The sequence below is a fragment of the Eschrichtius robustus genome, chromosome 11 (genome assembly GCF_028021215.1).
Source record: "Eschrichtius robustus isolate mEscRob2 chromosome 11, mEscRob2.pri, whole genome shotgun sequence".
NCBI classification, from domain to species: Eukaryota; Metazoa; Chordata; class Mammalia; order Artiodactyla; family Eschrichtiidae; genus Eschrichtius; species Eschrichtius robustus.
This window is the reverse complement of record NC_090834.1, coordinates 22,326,957-22,334,076: the sequence shown is the minus strand read 5'-3', so window position 1 is coordinate 22,334,076 and position 7,120 is coordinate 22,326,957. Positions and strand designations below refer to the sequence as shown.

At 38.7% G+C, this 7,120-nt stretch overlaps 1 pseudogene; it reads left to right on the top strand.

Moving 5' to 3' along the window:
* Positions 1-341: 341 nt before the first annotated feature.
* LOC137772148 (non-histone chromosomal protein HMG-14 pseudogene) lies at positions 342-764 on the top strand (annotated as a pseudogene).
* The last annotated feature ends 6,356 nt before the right edge of the window (positions 765-7,120 follow it).

The window sequence follows — 7,120 nt, the reverse complement described above, 5'->3', positions numbered from 1 at the left end:
GACAAATGAAAATGGAAACACAATACTCTAAAATTTATGGGACACAGCAAAAGCAGTTCTAAGATGGAAGTTTATAGCAATACAGCCTTCCTAAAAAACAAGAAAATCTCAAACAAACAACCTAACCTACCACCTAAAAGAATTAGGAAAAAAAAAGAGCAAAGCCATAAATCAGCAGAAGGAAGGAAATAATAAAGATTATAGAGGAAATAAATAAAATAGAGAATAAAAAAACAATAGAGGGTGGGAGGAGCGGCAGCAGCCAGGCAGCCCAGTTTTGCGAAGGTTCTCAGTGCGCAGCAGCCCACAGGCACCTGGCACGTGCCTACCCCACCACCACGATGCCCAAGAGGAAGGTCAGCTCTGCCGAGGGGGCGGTGAAGGAGGAGCCCAAGAGGAGATTGGCGAGGTTGTCAGCTAAACCGGCTCCTGCGAAAGTGGAAACAAAGCCAAAAAAGGCAGCAGGAAAAGATAAATCTTCAGACAAAAAAGTGCAAACAAAACGGAAAAGGGGAGCAAAGGGAAAACAGGCTGAAGTGGCTAACCAATAGACTAAAGAAGACTGACCTGCAGAAAATGGAGAAACTAAAAACTAGGAGAGCCCAGCTTCTGATGAAGCAGGAGAGAAAGAAGCCAAGTCTGATGAATATCACACACCCGGTCCTATCAGTGGTCCCTGTCTCCCGTCTTGTACAATCCAGAGGAATATTTTTATCAACTATTTTGTAAATGCAAGTTTTTTAGTAGCTCTAGAAACATTTTGAAAAAGGAGGGGATCCCACCTCATCCCATTTTTTAAGTGTAAATGCTTTTTTTAAAGAGGTGAAATCATTTGCTGGTTGTTTATTTTTTGGTACAACCAGAAAATAGTGGGATATTGAATATGGGAGGCTTTGATTGTCTTGGGTGTCAGCTTAACATTCCACAGATGGTGGGTAGCTTTTATATCCTATAATACAAAGCATACTAAATGGCAGTTTGGAGTCAGTTGTGCATTTAATGTCTTAAACACTTTAAATTACTTCTCTTCCCATGTTGTTTTTGATAGGATTGTTTCCTAAAGCAAACCACTCACCCCTTGATCTTGGCTTTCCTGGGCAGAATTTTGTGCACTCTGTAACATCTTTGGTCATGGTAGTCCAGTTCTTCTAGTAACTGTTAATGTGCTGTGAACGAATGACAATTTGAGTATGTAGTGTACATGATATTAAGTTGTGAATTAGTGAGACTTACAATGTAACAGCATATCAATATTTGAAGATATTGGTACTTGATATCCTGTGAAGGAAAATTTGCTTCCAAATTTTAAGCTGGAAAGTCACTGGAATAACTGTTCAGAAAAGAATCACAACTACATGATTTTTTAGATTTTTGGTATGTATGTTGAGAATTGTGTACAAATTGAAATGTCTGTGTACTGATCCTCAAAACAACCAATAAAATCTCAATTATGAAAGAATTTCTTGAAGCACACACACAAAAAAACAATAGAAAAGATCAATGAAACCAAGAGCTATTTTTTGAAAAGATAAACAAAATTGATAAACTTTTAGCCAGGCTGAACAAGAAGAAAAGACAGAGGACCCAAATAAACAAAATAAAAAATGAAAGAAGAGAAATAACAACCAATATCACATAAATACAAAAAATCATAAGGGAATACTATGAACAGTTATATGACAACAAATTGGACAACCTAGAGGAAATGGACAAATTTCTAGAAATATACAACCTGCCAAGACTGAATCAGGAAGAAACAGATAATTTGAACAGAACAATCACTAGTAGTGAAATTGAATTATTTGTAATAAAACGAAACAAAACAAAAATCTCCCAGCAAAAAAAGTTCAGAACCAAACAGCTTCACAGGCGAGTTCTACCAAACATATAAAGAAGAGCTAATTCTTATCCTTCTCAAACTATTCCAAGAAATTGACAGTATGGAACACTCCCAGATTTATTCTACAAGGCCACAATTACCCTGATACCAAATCCAAACAAAGACACTACAAAAAAGAGAGAACATTACAGGCCAATATCTTTGATAAATATACATGCAAAAATTCTCCACAAAATATACATAAAGCGAATTCAACAAAATGTCAAAAGGATTATACACCATGGTCAAGTTGGATTTATTACAGAGACACAGGAAGGTTCAATATTTGTATATCAATCAATGTGATACCCCACATTAACAAAAGGAAGGATAAAAATCACATGATCATCTCAATAGACACAGAAAAAGCATTTGACAAAATTCAACATCAATTCATGATAAAAAGTGGGTATAGGGGGAACATATCTCAACATAATAAAGGCCATTTATGACAAACCCACAGCTAACATCATCATCAATGGTGAAAAGTTGAAAGTCTTTCCTTTAAATTTACAAACAAGACAAGGATACCCACTCTCTCCACTTCTATTTAACATAGTATTAGAAGTCCTGGCCATAGCAATCAGACAAGAAAAAGAAAAGGTATCCAAATTGGAAGGGAAGAAGTAAAACTGCCACTATTTGCAGATGATGTGATACTCTATATAGAAAACCCTAAAGTCTCCACCAAAAAACTATTAGAACTAGTAAATGAATTTAGCAAAATTTTAGAATACAATATTAATATACAGACATCTGTTGCTTTTCTATACACTATTAATGAACTATCAGAAAGAAAGTAAAAAAGATTCCATTTAAAAATCACATAAAATACCTAGGAAAAAAAGTTAAGCAAGGAGGTGAAAGACCTATACTCTGAAAACTATAAGACATTGATGAAGGAAATTGAAGATTATAAAGATATGGAAAGATATCCTGTGCTCTTGGATTGGAAGAATTAATATTATTAAAATGGCCATATTATTCAAAGCAATACACATATTTAATGTAATCTCTATCAAAATACCCATGACATTTTTCACAGAACCAGAACAAATAATCTTAAAATACATATGGAACCACAAAAAACAAGCAAACCAAAAAAAAAAAAAAAAAAAAAAAAACCAAACTGCTGAAACAATCTTGAGGAAAAAGAACAAAGCTGGAGGTATCACTCTCCAGACTTCATACTATACTACAAAGCTACAGTAATCAAATAGCATGCTACTGGCACAAAAACAGACACTTAGGTCAAGGGAACAGAATAGAGAGCCCAAAAGTAAACCCATGCTCCTATGATCAATTAATCTATGGCAAAGGAGGCAAGACTATACAGTGGAGAAAAGACAGTCTCCTCAATAAGTGGTGTTGGGAAAACTGGACAGCTACATGTAAAACAATGAGACTAGAACATTCCCTCACACCATATACAAAAATAAACTCAAAATGGATCAAAGACCTAAATGTAAGACCTGAAACCATAAAATTCCTAGAAGAGAACATAAGAAGAGCACTCTTTGACATAAATTATATCAATATTTATTGGATCTATCTCAAAAGCAAAAATAAACAAATGGGACCTAATTAAACTTAAAAGCTTTTGCACAGCCAAGGAAACCAGTGTCAAAATGAAAAGATCATCTGTAGAATGGGAGAAGATATTTGCAAATGATATTACAGACAGCGGTTAATATCCAAAATATATAAATAGCTCATGTAACTCAACATGAAACAAACAACCCAATCAAAAAGTGATCAGAAGACCTGAATAGACATTTTTCCAAAGAAGACATACAGATGGCTAATAGGCACATGTAAACATGCTTAACAACACTAATTATTAGTGAAATGCAAATCAAAACTACAATGAGATATCACCTCACACCTGTCATAATGATTATCATCAAAAAGACCAAAAATAACAAGTGTTGGTGAGGATGTGGAGAAAAGGGAACACTTGTGCACTGTTGGTGGGAATGTAAATTGGTGCACCACTATGGAAAACAGTATGGAGGTTCCTCAAAAATCTAAAAATAGAACTACCATATGATTCAGCAATTCCACTTCTGAGTATATATCTGGAAAAGATGAAAACACTAATTCAAAAAGATACATGCACCCCAATGTCATAGCAGTACTATTTACAATAACCAAGATATGGAAGTAAACCAAGTGTCCATCAATAGATAAATGGATAAAGATGTGATATATATGAATATTACTCAATCATTAAAAAGAACGAAATTCTGCCACTGCCAGCAATGTGGATGGACCTAGAGAATATTATGCTTAGTGAAATGTCAGACAGAGAAAAACAAAATCCATATAATATCATTTATATGTGGAATCTGAAAAGTAATACAAACATTCATATATAGCAAAACAGAAACAGACTGACAGATATAGAAAACAAGCTAGTGATTACCAGCGGGGAAGGGGAGGGGGAGGGGCAGGATCCCATCCCCTAATGGGATTAAGAGATGCAATCTAATATGTATAAAATAGATAAGCAACAAGAATATATTTTATATAGCACAGGGAATTATAGACATTATCTTATAACTTTTAATGTAGTATAATCTGTAAAAATACAACCATTATGCTGTACACCTGAAACTAATATAATATTTTAAATCAACTACAATAAAAAAAACTCTTTCAAAATAAAAAAGTTTTTTTAAGAATAGTTATAGACAAGATTTTGGTGCACAAAAGGGCTAATCCAAGTAAACAGAACTTCTTACCACATCCTTTGATAGGTTTTTGAATGAGGAGCATCTGGCACGCTATATGTAATAAAGATAACTGTATTTTAGTTATATTTTACAGACAGAGAAACTGAAGTTCAGAGAACATTACTTGCCAAAGTTTACCCAACTGGTGATTTCATGAATAGTAAAAGTAGATGATGATGAATTCCCACTGGAACATTTTCTGGGCCTTAAATGATTTATTGTGGTGATTCTCAGGCACAGAAAAAAAGAGAGGTAAAATGTACAGATATAAAAATCCAGATATAGTCAGTACAAGTAAATGTAACAATAGTTTAAGTGATTAAGATGTTATTTCAAATCAGTGAATAAGGATACATTATTTAATAGTGTTCAGACAGTTGATTCTACATTTGGAAAAAAATCAATATGGGGCACCATATCTCCTAATCCAATCTATAGAAAAATTGATTTAAAAGTGGAAAACAGTGGGGGAGGAGATTCAAGATGGTGGAAGAGTAAGACGTGGAGATCACCTTCCTCCCCACAAATACATCAGAAATACGTCTACATGTGGAACAACTCCTACAGAACACCTACTGAATGCTGGAAGAAGACCTCAGACCTCCCAAAAGGCAAGAAACTCCCCACATACCTGGGTAGGGCAAAAGAAAAAAGAAAAAACAGAGACAAAAGAATAGGGATGGGACTTGCACCAGTGGGAGGGAGCTGTGAAGGAGGAAATGTTGCCACACACTAGGAGGGACCTTCGCGGGCGGAGACTGCGGGTGGCGGAGGTGGGAAGCTTTGGAGCCACGGAGGAGAGCGCAGCCACAGGGGTGCGGAGGGCAAAGCGGAGAGATTCCCGCACAGAGGATCAGTGCCGACCAGCACTCACCAGCCCGAGAGGCTTGTCTGCTCACCCGCCGGGGTGGGCAGGGGCTGGGAGCTGAGGCTCAGGCTTCAGTCGGATCCCAAGGAGAGGACTGGGGTTGGCGACGTGAACACAGCCTGAAGAGGGCTAGTGCGCCACAGCTAGCCAGGAGGGAGTCCGGGAAAAAGTCTGCAGCTGCTGAAGAGGCAAGAGACTTTTTCTTCTCTCTCTGTTTCCTGGTGTGCAAGGAAAGGGGATTAAGAGCGCCTTAAAGGAGCTCCAGAGACGGGCGTGAGCCGCGGCTATCAGCGCGGACCCCAGAGACGGGCATGGGGCGCTAAGACTGCTGCTGCCACCACCGAGAACCCTGTGTGCAAGCACAGGTCACTATCCACACCTCCCCTCCCGGGAGCCTGTGCAGCCCACAGCTGCCAGGGTCCCGTGATCCAGGGACAACTTCCCGGGGAGAGCACATGGTGCGCCTCAGGCTGGTGCAACGTCACGCTGGCCTCTGCCGCCGCAGGCTTGGACCGCATTCCGTACCCCTCCCTCCTCATGGCCTGAGTGAGCCAGAGCCCCCGAATCAGCTGCTCCTTTAACCCCGTCCTGTCTGAGCGAAGAACAGACACCCTCAGGCAATCTACACGCAGAGGAGGGTCCAAATCCAAAACTGAACCCCAGGAGCTGTGAAAACAAAGAGAAAAGGAAATTTCTCCCAGCAGCCTCAGGAGCAGTGGATTAAATCTCCACAATCAACTTGATGTACCCTGCATCTGTGGAATACCTGAATAGACAATGAATCATCCCAAATTGAGGAGGTGGACTTTAGGAGCAATGATATATATATATTTTTCCCCTTTTCCCTTTTTGTGAGTGTGTATGTGTATGCTTCTGTGTGTGATTTTGTCTGTATAGCTTTGCTTTTACCATTTGTCTTAGGGTTCGGTTTGTCCATGTTAATTTTTTTTCTTTTAGTATAGTTTTTAGCACTTGTTATCATTGGTGGATTTGTGTTTTGGCTTGGTTGCACTCCTCTTTCTTTCTTTTTTTATATTACTTTAAAACTTTTTTGTTAATAATTATTTTTATTTTAATAACTTTTTAATTTAATTGAATTTAATTTTATTTTATTTTATATTCTTCTTTCTTTCTTTCTTTTTCTCCCTTTTATGCTGAGCCGTGTGGATGACAGGCTCTTCGTGCTCCAGCCAGGCATCAGGGCTGTGCCTCTGAGATGGGAGAGCCAAGTTCAGGACACTGGTCCACAAGAGACCTCCCAGTTCCATGTAATATCAAATGGTGAAAGTCTCCCAGAGATCTCCATCTCAATGCCAAGACCCAGCTCCATTCAATGACCAGCAAGCTACAGTGCAGGACACCCTATGCCAAACAACTAGCAAGACAAGAACACAACCTCATCCATTAGCACAGAGGCTACCTAAAATAATAATAAGGCCACAGACACCCCAAAACACATCACCAGTTGTGGGCCTGCCCACCAGAAAGACAAGATCCAGCCTCATCCACCAGAACACAGGCACTAGTCCCCTCCACCAGGAAGCCAACCCACCCACTGAACCAAACTTAGCCACTGGGGGAAGACACCAAAAACAACGGTAACTACGAACCTGAAGCCTGGGAAGAGGAGACCCCAAA